We start from the raw sequence: 19,514 nt of genomic DNA, 5'->3' as shown, positions 1-19,514 counted from the left end.
TGTCTGAAGGCCTCAACCGACCTGCAGTTACCTACATCTGGTTCCTCAATTTGTTTTCAAAACACAGTCACACTATGCACAATTATACCCTACATCACAAGGGATCTGGAAGTTAAAGTTATGAAATCTGAGCCCTTGGAAACGAGTTTCTGGGGTGAATCCTCAAATTCTCTTGAGAGGTCTTGCAGTCAACTCCAGCATCCATAAGCACCCAAAACCTGAAGGCGCCATTTCACATTCTCTCTTAGCTAGTGCAGATGCGGCTGAAAATGGCAGCCCCAATCTTCACAGCCTCCTTTGTTTTAGATTCTTGTTCCCTAAAGCTGTAGAAAACTAACTCCAAAATAAGACTGGATGATCCAGCCCATTTTCATTTTCACTGTACGGAAGATAGAGGAAATGCCTGGCCCAAAGAGATGACGGTTAGAAGAGCAGGACAGGTGATTCTGGCAATAGCCAAAGTTAGATCAAATTAAATACAGTGCAATACTGCAGCCTGACTGTTCACATCCTTCCTTAAAAAATGAGCAATAATGCAATCTCATTTGTACACACATCAAGGATGAAACCATCTTTAGCAAAATAGCAACAAGTACCTAGTACCTGAAGTGACAATGAAGGATTTGTGCTAATACAAGCAAATGGCTAGAAGCAAACACCAGTTGTGAATAAATTGCCTCATTTTATTTTATTTTTTTCCCCTGTGTGTAGTAAGAGAAGCTTCATCTCTTGTCTAAAGGAGAGTATTTCCAAGTGCTGCCTTCTTAGCAGTTGCATTCTCACTGGTGTCCTAGTCAGTGAAATTATGTGAATCATCAGGTCTTGTCATGTTGAACCTGGCTTTGTCATGAGGCAGTTGGCTGAAGTGTCACATTTGTACTTTGGTGTTCAGACACTTTTGTTTATCAGAACCCGTTCAATCACCTGTGGGAATTTTTGTGTCAATATCCATTACAGCTGGGAAGAGGTGTGAGGCTAATTCCATGTTTGTGTTTCAGGGTAATAACATATATCTCAATATGGTAAATAATAATGCCCATGGGCTCAAAGGATCTGTGGTGTTTCTGTTGCTGTATTGCTCTTCACCAGCAGAAATACCAAAGCCCTCACTAGAAGTTAAGGTTACTTTAAAGAAAAAATAATTTAAAAATGTTTCTAATACAGATTAAAATACACAGGGCCTCAAAATAAAACTGGTCTAGCTGAAAATGATAAAGAACGTTGTGCTGAATGTTGCAAAATTATTTTTTTCTTCTAGGAAAGCAATTACCTTTGGATGCTGGCTGACATTAGACCACCTGATTATATTCCATTTTGTAAAATGTGAGGAATTTACATATTTGGAAGGTTGCACATAGAACTCAATATTGTGTAATCTTGAAATGTTAACTTTTTCAAGCCATGTTGTCACTCTGTATGGAAGGGTAGGTGATATTTCTGCTCCAGTAACCTTCTCAAGACTCAGCAAATAGACTCGGCAGGGGTTAACCTGCAGGATGTCCATAACTGAGCAGAATTTCTCCTCATCTGTAGTGATAAAAAATCAGCAGAATTTTCCTCTTTTCATATGTAGGGGAGAGTGTGATGCCTTTAAAAAATGCATAAGGACAGAAGAAGCTGAAGTGCAATAGACTTTGTTATAATTTGTCCTCCCATGCTGGATGAATATAGTGCTGACTGACTGGCAGATATTTTAAGATCCACTTCTTCCATATTTATTTTTCTTTTGATTGGAAGAAATTGTGCATGGTCTTCCTTGGTTTACAGCCTCTGATTTCTATCTGCTTAGGAACTCTGGATCAGAGAACAACTTCTTTTTACTAAGGGCTGTAGGGATACCTCACTTGTAAGCAGACTAACAGTAACCTGTATTCTAAAGTTGTCTTATAAGCACATTTTAAGTCCTTTTTTTTTTTTTTTTTTTTTTTTTTCTAAATTTTCTAGCTTAAAATCATAGGTGACATATAACTGTGTGTACATACACTGATGGAAAACTTACACTGCTTATGAAGAAACTCTTAATTCTTGACTTTGAAGTTGAATAGGAAACTCCAATATGGACTTCTGGAAAGAACGTGCATTTCTAAGTAGTCATCCTTATCCCAGTTAGCTGTAATCAAGTCTACTATGAAGCTTTGCCTATGCTCTTCTATTAGATTATCATCATATTTACTGCTTCTGGTATGGCTGCATTCTAGATTGGGACTCAGTTACTACAAATACAGAGACAGTCACACCATAATTCCTATTCTCCTAATACACTTGTTTAGACTTAAACTATCACATAGTGGCAGTGCATAGATTCACTAATGTATTCACAAATTTCTTGCTTCTCTGTAATTTCTGTTCGCTAATCTCAAAAGTCTCATAAAGGTTTATGAGCCCGAAAACTTACTCCAGGTGTGGATTATTTGCTAGTTAGCACCTTTCACTTACTTCTCTAAAAATTTAGTCTACCAACAAGAACAAAGAAACCATGGTATTTGCTTTTGATGACCAGACATACATTATAGTTGTCTGAAGAAATTGGTTTATGAACCAGTGTTTTTCTAGGTCACAAAAGCTTTGTCCAAGTATTTGTTGAATACTCATGAGTAACGAATATATTTGCAGAATTCAGGATTGCCTCTTGAATGATTTGTAAGCAAATTTAAAAAAAAACAAAAACAAAAACAAAACAACGGTTTAATTCACAATGAATATTATTTGCAATGAATAATTCAACTGGTACTAATTATTTAGCACCTGTAGAGGAAAGAGAGGGAAATAGATATGCTAATATGATATTGCCTCTTTTCTGCCTAACTATTAGGTATTGATGTAGAGAAGGGCAAATGTCTGTCACACAGCACACTTGCTGGCAGATGTGTTATCAGCAAGAGAAGAGGATTTAATTTGCCAAAATTATTCAGCTATCTGTCTGTCTAGATATCTATACAGAAAGACTTACATACAGGTAGCTATTATCCCTATATATTTAATAAATACATTGAACATGAACTTTTTAGCATTGCTCAACAACTCCAAAATACATATGTTGACTGTGGCATGCAGGACACAAATATATAAAATCCATGTGCAGACATATCTTGTGTACATGCTAGCACGAGATTAAAGGCCACAGTACAATAAGCAACGTATGTAACTTAGGTAGATGCACAATATGAATCATTTGCTTGAGTCACAATGTTGTAAGTATCCAGTGTGTGTTCACATGTAAAACTATTATCCTTCCTTTATTTTGAGTACTGCTTTTTTTAGTTGAATTAATATGAAAGACAAAGATCCCAGTAATATTATGAAATAATAAGTAACATTTTTAACATTTATGTTCTTTTACATTGCCTTTATACAACATGTGTGTAATTACATGATAGTCTATATGCTACCTTATAGACCTTAGTCTCTTCTTGGTATAATACTGTATTTTGTAGAACGAGGTAAAGTGTCAATGGGTTATTTGAAGATTGCTAATTGTGCTGTGGTAGACAGTGCATGGACCACATGCTCTTCTTATTATTTTTGACATAGGTATGGTTTGTTCCCTGATGGTTCTCAACATTTTGCATTCACACAGACTTGTGTCATGCATTATCACCAGCAACACCCAAAGAGTAGCATGTTTTTATTCTTTTTTATTAATAAAATAATTATTATTTGTTCATTTTACTCTAAAATAAGAGTTCTGCCTTCAGTACCCTGTTTTGAGAAGTTCCATGTAGAGAGAAGTCTAGGTTACATACAAAACAAGACTTGCCCCTTCATGTTGCAGTAAATATGTAATTTACATAGTAAGGAGGAGCACAGATCTTTGTTCTGAACATCTCAGGAATTAATGTGCTGTGAATCCCTCAGGCAAACCAAAAAACTGGGCTTTTGAGCAGTTGAGAGCCGCAGTACAATATTAGGGTGAGCCACTAGGACAGGATGTTCTAAACCAGAAGAGGAATAATTTTAATGGCAGCACGCAGCTGAATAACCTAGCCACATTCAGAAGATTTTTTTTTTTTTTCCTAACTGGAATATGAGATTTTGAAAACAGATGTGTGGAATTGAAAAATTGTTTATAAAAAGGGGAAAGGGCGGTTGGGGGTGGGAAATCTGGATGTTATTAGGAATTACCTGAAAAATATAAATGGATCATCAATTTCCAGTAAGTCTAGATGGCTGTATTCTTACAGTTCCAATACCAGTAAATTAGGTGTAAACTGCAGCTGAAAAATCTTAAACTCTTCTAACATCATTTTCAGCATGTTTACTTTTCTTCCCTCTCTGAGATTTGAATCATTGAGAAGAAAAATTGGCCTAGGTTCTCAGCTTTTTCCAACACAAATTGAAGTTACAGATAGCAGGCTATAAATGCATCACTTGCAATTCAGTGATCCTGTGATGTTTTTCTCCAGTCCTTAGCAACTTCTGAGCTTCTCTAAATTAAACTGGATGGATACAGTTCCAAAGGGAAGACATCATGCTTGATGACTGCTGAAAAGCAGAGCATGCCAGTCATGTCCCCACTATGTTTGTTTTTCAGGTAGAAACGCCTAGGAAAATAGTATTGGAGAATGCTCATCCAGTCTGTTCCACTGGACATGAAGGTCTGAAATTTTACCTTTTTGAAGCTAATGAGATAGCATTAATCAATGCTATGTTGTAGCTCCTTTGTACCAATAACCTGCATGCCTGGAGGAGATTCTGGCCCTGAATGTTTCATTCTGACTCTTTCCTTGCCTTTTCCTTGTTCTGTTGCCACTATTTTAATATATGCTATGGTTGTTTCTTCTTTCAGTACAGAACTGAACTTTCTCAGATTCAAGATAAGTCCTGAGAAAGGAAGTTCTCACAGTATTGCTACATTTACTTGAGACCAAGGATAACCTCATGGTTATTCTGTCTTTGAAACTGTCTTTAAATGAAACAACAGCTAAAGTTGTGAAACAAGACAGAAAGCACGTGAAAAAATATGCATTCCCTTATGCTGAGTGCTTTGCTTGCTGCTCCAGGTGACTTAGCATAGCTACGGGTAAAAAGGTGCTTAAGAGAAATCTTGATAGATTTTCATGAACCTCTTCCTTTTCTGGTTTTATTTTTCTCTGGCATATCAGAACTGTGGACCATCAAGGAAGCTTTCCCGTGACTTCAGATTTCAAAGCTACAGGTGGTCTGCTAGCATGGCACTTCAAAGAGTGTTTTGATTAAATGAAACAATGTTTATGTAATATGGATCCCAGATCTTTGAACTTTTTTCAGATCAATTCAGCCAACAAAGATTCAATTAGGTGAGATCAGAAGACCCGCTTCTATCCTTTGTTTTGATCTGTCATTCAGCCTTGTCTTTTCAAATAGCTTTAATACAAAACCAGGGCCAATCATTTATTTTAATGAGGACCACAGTCATAATGATGGTGGTGGTGACGATGGTCCTTGTACTAACAGTAATAAAACACATTTGCAGCTGGCAATACTGTTGGGTTAAAAAAAAAAAAAACAAAAACAAAAAACAACCAACACCAAAAACCAAAACAACAAAAAACCAAAACCTCAAACCAACTAGTATAGCCCTAAGTAGTATTTTAACTGAATTAACACATGTTGGCACAGGCTGGGTCTGTATCCGCTACTGAAGCTTATTTAACTGTATGTATCTTGTGGTTTTGGGGGGGGGGGGGGGTGGTGGATGGGGAGGGGGGGGTGGGGGGGGTGCCTTCAGTGAAAGAAAAACTGATCCTAACAGTTTTAAACTTGTTAATTCAAACCATATGTCATAAAGCCAGTCTCCATATGGTGCAACACCACCTTATATTTACAGGGTGCTGCTTTTCCAAACATTATTCTAAAAGCTTTATTTGCCCCAAATGTCATAGGTGGTACTGAGCTCCTGAATACAGCTTTTAAAATACCTCAAGTGCCTAAATCGCATGCTGATATAGCAAAAACACACCAATCATTAAAAGCTAATTATAGCCCATTTTATTGGCAAAAATGTGCTAATCAAGTCCTTGACTGAGAGTGTACGCTTAAGAGAAAGGAAAGCATGCTGTCAATCCTCCATCTCCGCACATGGCAACTAAAGATAGGTGAAGAAAAAAAATCCGTCACCTAGTAGAAAGACTTCTAGTATTTGATCTTCCATAGTTGATTGTCCAAAACTATGCTGGAGTTAGAGAAAAGAGGTAGCTTCTACCCTTTCTGCCTTTAGGAAACAAAAAACAAAAACCAAAAAAACAAACAAAAAATATTTTCTGGATTTCTGAAGCGAAACTGCAATGGAAAGAATGAAGGAGGTTAAAGAGACTGTTAAGTTTGACTGATGCTTTTTGTTTGCTTCTGTCTAACTCTAAAAGAAATTGATGTAGAAATATCATTGAAACATCTGTCTTACCTATGGAAAAATGCTGAATAATAGCACAGGGTGCTTTTTGGCATCTTTGAGGACCATTCCTTCTATAGCACTTTAGTATATTCATCCTTCTTTCTTTCTGGGGCACCAGTATCCACCTACTTTGTTGCCTACCTGTCTCAGTACCAACCCACTCTCCACACAAGGACCCACTCTCTAGACAAGGCCTAGGGAATAGGCAAATGGACCATAGCCATTCCTCATTAAGCTTTCTTGGGGGAACAAGAGGGATCTTAGGCAGGTTTACCTGGCAGATAATCTGAAAATGGAGCTTCAGGTAGATGGCACATAATTATCTAAACTTAATTGTTTGATTTGTGTAGGGAACAGTTACTATGTTGAAACATATGCCACCCAGAACTCGTTCTTTGCTGCTCTTTGTATCCAGTGACAAAAAATACTGTTTTACTGAGTCCTACAGAGGAATGATGCACAATTTCCATTCTTTCCCCACCTTGTCCAGTAGGCACTCCATCCAGCCCTTGTGTAAACTTTAAGGTTTTGTGATGGAAAACATTACCTGGTGTGTACATGCATCAGTCTGAAAGGAATCCTGCACCCAGAGTGAGGATGCTAGATTGAAACCATTATCACTCCATTCTTCATGTGTGCAAGCCTGCCTCACAGTCGGTCTCTCTTGGCTTGCTCTTCTCTTCTTGTGGTTTATGGTTAAAGTGAGACTTCCTTGCTCCTATTAGGAAGGTTCTTGGCTGTGTGATTTTTAAGACTATACAGTATACCATTTTTTCAATGAAGGACCCACAAACCACAAACAAGCCTTAAACTATTGACACATGTGAAGTCAAATTCTCTGATCATTTATACCACAGTAACTAAATCTACCGTAGTGAATCTAGAATAGCTCGATTGGCATCAAGGGAGTTACTTCTGGCTTCTCACTGGTGCAGCTGCAGGCAGAATTTGACCATAGAGAGAAACATTATTATTTAGTCCATTAATCACCAAGGAAACTTGCTAGCAGAATAATCCTACTGGTTTTCATTATTTCCTTGATAATCTTATTAGAAACAGAATTCTAAATTGCATGCAGAGAATTCAGTGGAAAGAAAACAGGCAGCATTTAGCAAGCAGTCCAACCTATTTCCAGTCTAATAAGTTAACAGCAACATTCTTAGAGAAGGCCATGAAAATAAAAGCAAAATACAATAGTATTCTAAAATGAAAAAGAGAAAGAGAAACACATACACAAATGAATGAAATAGTTCAGTGTACAATGCCACTGGTTAAAAAAAATATTGTCTTCAGCAGTCTCCCACTTAGATTAAGCTACCAACCAATTAACCTATTCAAACTACACAATGCTTTCTTAATACAATAGTTGTGAATGGATCAGTGCAAGCAAGAATGATGCATTGTCTATCATTTGAATACATCCCAAAGAGAAGGAACACAAATACAGAAACAAAGCTCAAGATATAAACAAAAGATAAATGTTAACATGTGTCTACTTGTTCAAAAGAAAACCAGAGTCCACCATATGATGTAGTGCCACAGTTACTTGAAGATGACCTCTCTCAAAGACCAAGAAATAGTAATACGCTATGATTTACGATGGTAGATTAGCTAGGTGATTATTTAAGTCAGGAAAGGTGTCCTTTCTGATAATAGCTCAGTCAAGTTTCTCCTTGTGCAGTACACATCTTGTATGTAGGTTTTGTCAGTTTCGTTAGCAGTGAAGTTAAGAGGTTTGATGCTTATGCCACTACTGACAGAAAACAAATCAGCACAGTAATGTCCTACAAACTGCTCTGAATTGTTTAAAATGCCTGTTTCAGACTGTTGCAGATTTTTCGTATTTTCTTTACTAGTCCTCCACTAATTTCAAGAACCTGTGGTGCCTACTAAGCTACCAGGAACATAGCTCAATTCTAAACCCTGATGGCTTTTTTATTGGATTTTTAAAAAGAAACAGGTATTTTTTTATATCATACTCAGGCTTTACACCGTATCAATTCTCTGCATGATACTCAGCTCTCCTATAAGCAAGCTTTTGCCCTTGAGAATGGACGGTAAAAGTGCCAAAACCAGACTGAAAAAACCCTGGATTTCAAACCACAGAAGTGCAACACGAGATGGCTATGGTGACTTGCTGTCTCTACCACAGACTTCCTTTGTGCGCTTCAGCAAGTCACTTGATTTTTCAGAGCCTTGGCTACCCATTTGTGGACCATGAGGAATAATATGTCATTTATCGCATGTTTTGCTAATCTTCTCTAAATAGTTAAAAGTGTTACAGGATAGTAGCTGGGTCTGCAGGGCCTCTATTACAGTGGAGGCTCAGCTTTAGCTGGAGCCAGTAGGAGCTACTGGAATGCTAATAGTAGTTGTGGCAATAGCAATAATGATAAATAGGGGGAGAAGAATATTATCAGAGTGATTTACATGTGGACTGTTTATCCCTGTTACACATCCCATATGCCTTTTGCTTTATCACAGTGTGATGTTTCCTGAGATTTGCATTCTTCAATCATGGTTTTACTTTGAGTTGAAGTATCTGATCGCTGGTCTGCAGTAAAAATCCCCTCATCTTGCCAAATGATTGGTAGGAAGAAAGGGAAGCCATTTCCCCCCTCTCCCATTCAAGTTACCAAGCTTATAGATCTGTGGGGGAAGAGCGATCAGTTTGTTTAGGTTAGTTGTAATAGCTATTTAAGACTCTGGAAATATTAATGGTATACTGCACTTCTGCCTGTTGTATTTGACATTGTGGCTGTATAAATTATATGATTTATGAAAACCAGCAAGTTTAATGCTTTACAGGGTAGCTATTGCAAAAGAAACATGCAACTAGGGTGAGATGTTGTTGTCTTTCTGTTTGGCAAATAAGGACTGGGAACAAGGAAACCCAAGGCATGTTATTGATGGAGTCAGCTACAGTGACTACAGTCTCCTCAATAAGCAGAATTTGCCAGATTTGCTGGGATAGCTCTCCATGTAATGCATCAGGCTACAGTGCCCAATGCCCTTTACAGTTATCTCTCCCTGCCAGAGCAACACTGCTCTTTCTGTGCCTCTGGACTGTCAGTCCCTGACAGGGACCAAGCACCTCAACAGTGTCCTCTCCACCGTGTGTGGTGCAGCTGGATCACAACTGCACTGTTTTCTCCCTGGGACTCCCAGGCACCTCAGGGTTTCTTTCTCTGTGAGACACAACAGCACTCCAGGGTTTGAGCTGTGGGTTCCTGGGACAATTCAGCTCTTGCTGGAAAGCTGGTAAATTATCTCATAATAAGCTGAGTCATTTAGGTCATATTAGGTTAACTGACCCTCAGCACCTATTTTATAATATAAATTACTTATATTGAATTGGCCCAGAGGCTTTAGCATCCAATAAATAATTAATAATAGAACTGAAATGAAATGGAGAGGTTGTAGACCAATTTTTTTTATTTCACAATTTCAACTACTGCCTGTTTTTTAAAAATATGAATTCTCTGAAGTTGTAGTTATGGTTATTAATGATAGGGATAATGAAACATTAATCAAATCTTTACAACTTTAAATAAGAAACTGTGTCTCATTAAAGTATGTTACAATCTTAAATGCAATCTTACTTGTATGGTTTTTTTTTTCTTTTTTATTTCTTCTTTAATTTTAATTATATTTGTCTTTAAGGAATTTAAAATTTCATTATGTATATAAAGGAATACACTTACATACCGTTGTTCCAGCTAAGGCTGTAGCTTAAAAGATGATTGTCCTGATGGGCGGTTTTCTAAAATAATGAGAGAAACAGATCAGTGTGATAAATGTTTCGATGACCTACCTGTACAGCAGCATTCTACTTTACCAATACAGTCCATCAAGTGAAACTATGGTTTTACGTAAGGATAAACAAGGCATTTGTTTATTCATTTTTAAAATAACATGATTTTTAAATAATCAAGATAAAAAGGTCACATATTTATTAATATGTAGCACACTTCTCATTACTCTGGTAATATTATGCAACTGTTGCCTTTCAGCTGCCAGTTCTTTGCATTCATTTAATGTGCTCCTATATCCTTGTATGTGTCAAATGTTACTATGCTTTTTGTTTTATTCAAGCTGAATATATTAACCTCTGCAGCACTTATTAGAAGGCAATGCTTTTCCTCCAGAATCCAGAAGGAAAAAGAAATTAAAAAGAAAAAAAAAAAACAACCCCAAATTTACATGGGCACATCTGAAACTTCTTTTTAAACTGACTTTCCAAATAGTAAATCTTACATTGGAATACTGATAGTTATTAACTAAAATGCTTAAAGGCCCAGAAAAAGTTTATTTTTGAGTCATTATTTCTCATTCAGAGACCAGCTTCTCTCTCAAGAGACTATACATTTTTGACAAGGGATATACACGCAAACACTGCATTTCCTTTAGGAACAAGAATATTCCCTGACAACATTTTGGATAACCTTAATAAGTTAATGATTATGCTATTTTACTATTAGCTTATTTCCAACAGAGATGTTTATATTTCAGTGAGCCGAACATCTCAGCAGTTGGTGTCTCTGGTTTTGTATTATTCTAAATCCAAAGTAAAGGCTTTACACATGGACAGGCTGGTTGGAAAGGGTTGATGTTTGCGTTTCTGAAGTCATGACCTGCAGATAGATAAACATGGAGGCAAACGTGTTCTATGTAATGCTTTCAGACACAGTGATGCTGATGGACTTGTAGAAAAAGATGCTGAAGGTGAAGTATATAATTCAGGTAGTGTAATTCAGGTGTAATTCACTGAAGTGATGAATTATATAATTTCCCATAACAAAATACAAGATAAGACAACAGCAGTTGGGTTTGCTGTGCTTCAACTGCAAAATGTTTGTTAAAAATATTTTTTAATCAACGACTGTAAAAGACACAGGCTTTGTAAACAGTTTGTAATGATACAAATTAAGGAGGCTAATAACCTAATTCACGCTTGGAGCTGATGTTGTCACAGACATATTAAGGTTTTCTGGACTCATGGTGAATATTGCCAAGGTCACTGAAAGATGATAAATTTCCTCAATTCTTAAGAGTTGTTGACTATACAAGTAATTATTTTTGACTGTTTTTACAGAGGCAGTTGAACATCTCTTGAATGTATCTCTCTACTGATCTTTGACATCTTGTTTACAATTAGTGTTACCACAGTTTCAATATCAGATACTGAACTGGAATAGCTGAGATACATGGTTAAGAGGTGCTCATATTTTTAGATTTAAGTGAGAACAATGTGAAAAACTTCTTTAACTCTTGTGTGACATGTTACAGAATTTAACACCATGATTTTGTACTAGGTCCGATATCTGACATCTGCTGGAAAAGTGCCACAGCAAGCTGCAAGCAGTCTAGGAAACTCTTGGAGTGCATTGAGGTTAACTTCCTAATCCATGCAACAGAAAGCCCAACATAAGAAAATGTTTTGCTGGACCTATTTCCCACCAACTCAGAGGAACTTAAAAGAGAAGTCAAGACTCATGGTAGTGATCATGCCCTGGTGGAATTCATGATCTTAAGGGCTACAGGCTAGGTGTAAAGTATAGTCAACACCTTAAACCTTACAGGAGCAAACTTTCAGTTGTTTGAAGGACTAGTGACTGAGAACCCCCCAGAAAACTGCCTTCCAGAATAAAGAAGAGAGTTGGCAGCCATTTACGGACATTTTTCTTAGAGCACGAGAGCTCTCCATTCCCATTTGCGAGAAACCGGGCAAGGAAAGCAGGACACCAGCATGCCTAAGTAAGGTCTTTCTGGTCAAATTGAAACACAAGAAGGAAGTGCATAAGCAGTGAAGCAGGGACACAGGTCTTGGGAATAATATAGGAATACTGCCCAGGAGTGTAGTGATGGGATCAGGAAAGCTAAGGCACAGCTGGAGCTAAATTTGGAAAGGGATGTGAAAAATAATAAAGACTTCTATAAAGATGTTGCTCAGAAAAGGAGAGCAAAACAAATTGTACCCCTTTGGTAAATAAGACAGGAGATCTGGTGACAACTGACATGGAGAAGGCTGAGGTACTCAGCAACATTTTTGCCTTAGTTTTCACCGGCCATTGCTCTTCCCAAATCTCTTGAGTCCCTGAATCTCAAGGCAGGGAATAGGGGAATAAAACCTCATGCATCATAGGAAAATATCAGGTTTGTGACCGTCTGAGACACCTGAATATACATACACAGGGCCATGGGACCCAGGGAGATGCATCCCAGGAACTGGCAGATGTAGTTATTAAGCTGTTTTCTATAATATTTGAAAGTCATGGCAGTCAGGTGAAGTCTCCAGTGATGGAACAAAGGGAAACAACACATCACACTCATTTTGAAAAGGGTAAAAAGGAGAAAGCTGGGAACTACCCACAAGTCAACCTCACCTCTGTGCCCAGTAAGATTATGGAACAGATCCTCCTGGAAGCTGTTAAGGAATATGGATGGCAGGAGGGTCATTAGAGAGAGCCAGCATGGCTTCACAAAGGGTAAATTATGTCTGACTAACCTGATGGCCTTCTGCAATGGAGTAACTACATTGGTGGATAAGGGAAGGGCAACTGGTGTCATCTGTCTTGAATTCTGTAAGGCCTCTGACATGGTCTCACACAAAATCCTTGGAGATAAATTGGAGAGATATGGATTAGATGGATGATCTCTTCGATAAAGAATTGGCTAGATGGCTGCATCCAAAGAGTTGCGGTCAACAGATCAATGTCCAAATGGAGATCAGCAGCAAGTGGTGTCCCTCAGGGGTCTGTACTGGAACTGGTACTGTTCAATATCTTTATTAATGGCACAGACAGTGGGATTCAGTGCATCCTCAGCAAGTTTGTGGATGGCACCAAGCTGAGTGGTGCAGTCGATATGCTTGAGGGAAGGGATGTCATTCACTGGGCAGGCTTGAGGGTAGGCCAATGTGAACCTCATGAAGTTCAACAAGGCAAAATTCAGGGTCGTGCACCTGGATCGGGACAATCACCAGTAGGAGTATAGACTGGGTGACAAATTGTTTGAGAGCAGCCCTGCAGAGAAGGATTTGGGGGTATTGGTAGATGAAAAATTGGACATGAGCCAGCAGTGTGTGCTTGCAGCCCAGAAAGCCAGTTTTATCCTGGGCTGTATAAAAATAAGTATAGCCAGCAGATCAAGGGGGGTGATTCTCCCCCTCTACTCTGCTCCACCTGGAGTACTGTGTTCAGCTCTGAGGTCCCTAGTACAATAAAGACATGGACCTGTTGGAGTGGGTCCATAGGAGGGCCACAAAGAAGGTGAGGGCTGGAATACCTCTCCTGTGAAGAAAGGTTGACAGAGTCACAGTTATTCAGCCTGGAGAAGAGAAGGCTCTGGGGAGACCTTATTGCAACTTTAAATACTTACAGGAGGCTTATAAGAAAGATGGAGAGAGACATTTTAGCAGGACCGGTAGTCATAAGACAATAGGTAATGGTTTTAAAAGGAATGAGGGTAGGTTTAGATTAGATACAAGGAAGAAATTCTTTGCTATGAAGTATGGATGGTAAAACACTGGAACAGGTAGCCCAAAGAAGCTGTGGATGCCCCATCATTGGAAGTATTCAGAGTCAGGTTGGATGGAGCTTTGAGAAACCTGATCTAGTAAAAAATGTCTCTGCCTATGGCAGAGGAGTTGCAACTAGATGATCTTTAAAGATATCTTCCAACCCACACAATTCTGTGAGTCTCTTATCTTGAAGTAAGTCATATAATTTTGGAAACAATCAGACTTAACTGAAAGCTGTAAAGTACAGCAAAATCCACCACATCCTTTGTAACTTGTTCCATTGATAAATTAAACTCATTGTTAAAGAAATACGCCTTCTTGTCCACTTGAACTCAAGGGAATTAAATTTCCAGTGCCTAGAGCTTTTGCCTTTTGATGACAGTTCTTCAAGAAATGCGGAGATTTATTCCCAGGCAGATGGCAAGAGGTCTCCAAACATTGATCTTGATGTTTAAACACACAAGAAAAAGTAAGGATTTCATAGATGTCTTTTTCAGGAGGCAGATTGTGACCACAGTCATACAGGGGGTGAAACCTGGTTAAGCAAGAGCAGGCAGAAATTTCTGATGGTATAGATAACCATGATTTTCTCTGTAGATATGAAGTTATCTGTTTTGGTGCTTGAACAATCACAAACTGTGTACTCTAATGGGCCAGACTCTGCAGGTGGACAGTATCAATACCTGGCTGAATTGCTTTTTTGATGAAAAATGTTCATCAAATTAAAATAGATATGAAGTAAAATAAACCTTTTAAATAGTATAATAAATTAAAATAATTTGTCTTCATTAAGAAGAAAAGTAACAGGCAAATTGGATCTTAATTATTAAAAACATATAGATACATTAATTATAAGGAACAAAACTTTTCAGTTTATATCAATATAGAAAGAATTAGAATTAGCCAGCAGGTCAATAATGAATACTTCAAAAGCTAGTGTTCAAAATAAAAATGTTTATTCTTCTATTAATTACAAATTTCAGAAGCCTACCAATGGTATAAAGGAAGAGAACTAACATTAAAGCTACTAAAATGAGTAAATAAAAGCATCATCTTGATACTTTATATTTAATTAGAGCAAAAAGAATAGAATAAGATGTACTTTAAAATTAGTAAAACCTTTTCTTTTTTCTAGGACTTACACATGCTATTGTTTTTAATTGTTGAAAAAGCGACAATAAAAATTACTTTACATTAATAATGCCTGAGATATACCCAATCTAATTTAGTGAGTTTACTGATAAAGAGAGATTATTTCTAACTTCTACAAGGCTGTCTTAAGTCTGACATTTAAGCCATTCTGACTCTTACATCACTGGCTGTTTATTTTTGGGGGAAAAAAAACAACCAAACAAACAACCTGCACTCAGAACTTGATTTAGAAATAGGTAGGTGTACCTTATCACATATTTTGGAGGCAAAATGAAATAAAGAGGGTATTTCATCTAGTAGTGTAAAATGTGCAGGGAAAAAGCAATCCGAGCAAGTGAGTACCTTTCTGGCTTTCTAAATAACTACTTTAGTGAGAAAGATGGCATTTACAGTGGTTGGAAAATTAGTAGCTCTGGTGATGACCAGTAACAGCGTGGCCTGATGTTTGTTGTGATTTCTGCCTTGGCCAGTAATTACTTCTCTGTATGGAAGGAGGTAGCCTCTAAAGGCTTGTGGAGGCAAAACCTGCTTGACTAGTCCAGGCACATAAATAAACCAGTCAGGAGCTCCTTCAGAAGCCTTTGTGAGTACTTACCTCTCTCAGTTGCCTGTGGGAGTAACATAATGTGCTGAAGTTAGGACTGATTTCACCAAATGACTAATTTTAAGCACAAATGAGGCAACTACATGAGGCTGACTGATCCCATCTCCCATGATGATGGTTTCCAAAGCAGTTGTTAATGTATGTGCATTTGATTTGGTTGTCTGGAGATTTTGTGATATCTACAAAATGTGCATGGAGGAAGAGAGTGAGATCCACAGATTCCTTTTCCTTCAGATTCAAATAATCTAGGGTCTACAGAATGAAAAAGGCTGTTAGGTTATGCCTAGTCCTTACTACTTTCTCTTAAGTAGTCATGGTAAATTAAAGGGCAATACTGATGAGCACCAAAAATTAACTGGAGCAAAAGGCTAATTGAGCATTATCAAATTCTGCTAAAAGTAAATCAAGTGCCAACATTGTTGTCATCTTGAAAATTAAGTGAGGTGGCTGTGTAGTAGATGTAAAGTCTAAGTGTATGAGACAAAAAGATCATTAGTATTAATGCCTATCATTTATTTTGCATATGCAGTGAAATATCACAGTCAGGATGAGGGTTCCATTTACTTGGCAAGGTACGGATACAAATGAAAACGTAATTGCTGATGTAAAGACATTTTGGACTTAGGCCAGCAGGAATCCTGAAAAAACTCAATCATGTCCTAAAAGTCTTACTCATGTGAGTAGTCCTAGAGACATTGGAGAGATGATTCATCTGCAGAAGGAATCAAGGGAAAAGTATGTGCAGAACTGAAGTATAATATAAAGCAAATGACAAGCTGAGGGTCGTAAGCAGGAGGAAGAAACTGAGGCTAAAGGCATAAGAGGCTTGCTTCAGAAAGAGTAAACCATCTGCTTTTGCAAGGGATCCAGCATCAGGCCCTCACCTCACCTACCCTGCACTCAATTCCTGAACTGAAATATAACTTGTGGGCTATCCCAAGGGCAAATTCCTTTCAGCAGAACAGACTGATCTTCCAAATCATTCAGGTCTCCATTGGGTTATGAACAGCCCTGGCACCACAGAATAACACAGATTTAAAGGGACTTTTGTGCATCTTCTTGTCCAGCACCCTACTCAAAACAGTGCTGATTTCAAAAGTAAAGCAGGTTGATAGGACCTAATCCAGCTGAGTTGTGAGTGTTTGTGAATATGTGTCTTTTTCACAGCACTCCTTGGAAAAGATTTTTTCTTATATCCAGTGGGAAACCCTTTCTGCAGCATGCCTCCTTTGTCTGTCTTCCTTTAGCTCTGCAACTTCATGAAGAATCTGGATCCCTTTTCTCTATCTTGATAATTGAGGACAGTGATGAAGTGCCTCCTCCAAAGCTGTCTCTTTCCCAGGCCAACCAATCCCAGCTCCCACAGCCTCTCCTTTTTCCCACAAGAGGTTGGACAAGATGATCTTTTGAGGTCCCTTCCAAACTGGGCTCTTCTATGGTTCCTGATGGCACAAGTGCTCCAGCCCCACCACTGAACTCACTCTGGTTTATCCAAGTTGTTTTTCTTTCACTGTCTCTAAATACGCTTTGGTACAGTCATTTGTATGTACCTAATTCCTTGCAACAGAAGGCTGTGCGAGAATGAAGCCTCACAGAAGACCAACCGGAAATGAAAATGCACTAATATGCTTACATCATAATTCTGAGTGAGATTCACAAGACAAATGGTAGCACAAAAAAACTCCAAAGGCTGGGCCACCTTTATTTAGCATGAATCCATGATTCTCTAAAGAAACAATGTTGCTTAGATGGTGAAATGTGTAAGTTAACCCTGGTATGGAATTGTACCTCCAGAAGTCGAATTAACTTCCTGACTCTTTGCTTAAGTGGGTACCCCCTGCTGTTTATGTCCAGCTAAATATTACTGGGTACTCCAGATACAAAAATGAACAAATGAGAGTGCAATTGAATACATAAAGAAAACGTGTTGGGAAGGTGACGATTTCAAGCACTTGAAAGTCAGGAAATAACATTTCCTGTAGTAACATTATCTCAGACATACTGCATATTTTATGACATACTTATATTTTACCACACTTAAAGGTAAGACATATACTTGCAAAGAAAAGCAGGAATATAAAAAAATGCACTAAGAAGGTAACCTTTTCCATATCCTGGTTTTTAAAAGCTTAAAAGGCTAACCTTAATGTGCAGCTTATTTAAGTTTTTGTCCTTAATATCCATTAAAAAAAAAAAAAAAGGAAAAGATAAAGAAAGTACAAGACAAAGTCATTTCCAAAGTTTCAAACATTTCTGTTGCAGGTATAGATGGCAACTTCTCTCCTATAAGTACACAATTTTTGAAACTGTGTTCAAAAAAGCATTGTCAGGAAAGAAAACTTTTTAGAAACAAAATCCCTATCAGGTGACAGAGGCATACTCAAATTTATACAACCCTATAAATTATATTGAGAAATAGTAAAATACTAGCCAAGGTATTCTCTGAAATATCAGTATTGAAAACAATTTAGAATGGTGGAGGAAATTCACAGGGATATGGCACCACAGAAGGGTTGTGTCAGTACCTTAAAAAATTAAACAGAACAATCTAAATCATTACAAATGTCATTTAGGCTCAGTGATCACAAGCTAAGTCATGAACAGAATAGACAGAGATGCAATTAGGAAAGAGGTAAAAGATAGCAGCCTAACTAATGAGAGTCATCGTGGCTTTATATAAAAAAGGTCATGTGGCACAAATTTGATACAACCGTCTGATGAGATTTCAGTCTTGTTTGACCAACATTACTGCATTTTCAAAATAGACCTCTCTAAAATATTTGCCTTTGTGCACTATATAAAGTAAATTCATTAAACACTTAGCAAGTGAGAGATTAGAAAAAGTAATTGCAGATGGAGAATAAATCATCTGGTAATTCAAATCCTGAAAGGTATTGCAACAGGACTGCCCTTGACCCAGGCCTATTCAGTATCTTTACTAGTTATCCGGAAATAAATAAAAAGCTCTTGCTAGTGAAGTCTGCAGATAGTCTGAGCAGCTGTGGCATGTTAAATAACAAAAAGAAATTCCAGCAAGTGATCTGTATTGTACAATCAGGCTCACTTACACAGCATTAGCACTTTTCAGTTAAATGAAAGGTCACGCATTTGGGAAAACAAAAAGATAGGTCACGTTCTCAGGATAGGGAGTTTTTCTAAAAAAGAAAACAAACAAACAAACAAACAACTCAAAAAAACACACGCCAAAAACCAGTACATTGAATGAGGACACAGTTGGCAAGGTAGAGAACCATCTAAATATAAGGTCTTACAGGACCAATACACACCTAAGAAGTGAAAGAAGAGGAATCTAGTACAATTTTTTCCAACTGTAGATTAAATGTCAGAAAGACTGACTCCAGTATGTGTTTTCCACTTAAGAAACAGGAGAAAAAGTAAAGCAAGCAGCAAGAATGACTGACAGTCTAGAAAATCTAATATACAATGGTTGCCTTAAGAAGCCCAGAAGAAAGAGGGCTTAGCCTAGCCATCCAGTGTTTGAGTGTTTAAACATCTAACATAGAGGCTTAGATTAGGTGAGGAACATTAACTTAAGCATCATGGATTTTTTTAAGTCTTTTATTTCCTCCAGTAAAAAGCTTAGTGTTGCCATGTGCTAGTTGTTTTGTTGCAAGTATAAATTTCTATTTTGAATATTGGACTTATTATTGTTGACGTTATTCTTAGTTTCTGACAAATCAGTCAGCTACTTTCCACCATGTGCCATCCCAGCCTGAGATCGGAATGACAAAGAATGGTTTCAAAGGAAGACTAGATGAACCCACTTGTAGACAGGGGGGATTATATTTGAATTTTTCCTCACTCTTTCTAATTTCTATGGTTTTATGCTTTTTCTAATCGTTATA

At 37.7% G+C, this 19,514-nt stretch overlaps 1 long non-coding RNA gene across 1 annotated transcript in view; it reads right to left on the bottom strand.

The window, feature by feature from the left end:
• Window positions 1-19,514, bottom strand: part of LOC308059624 — a 42,024-nt gene that overhangs the window by 6,353 nt on the left and 16,157 nt on the right. The window contains exon 1 of the long non-coding RNA XR_013926354.1: window positions 22-19,514. This exon is cut by the window's right edge and continues 16,157 nt beyond it. This is a non-coding gene — a long non-coding RNA (uncharacterized lncRNA). The remainder of the gene's footprint in view (window positions 1-21) is intronic.

This window comes from Falco punctatus, assembly GCF_963210335.1.
Source record: "Falco punctatus genome assembly, chromosome: 2".
In the NCBI taxonomy this organism is placed as follows: Eukaryota; Metazoa; Chordata; class Aves; order Falconiformes; family Falconidae; genus Falco; species Falco punctatus.
This window is presented reverse-complemented; position numbering and strand designations above follow the sequence as displayed.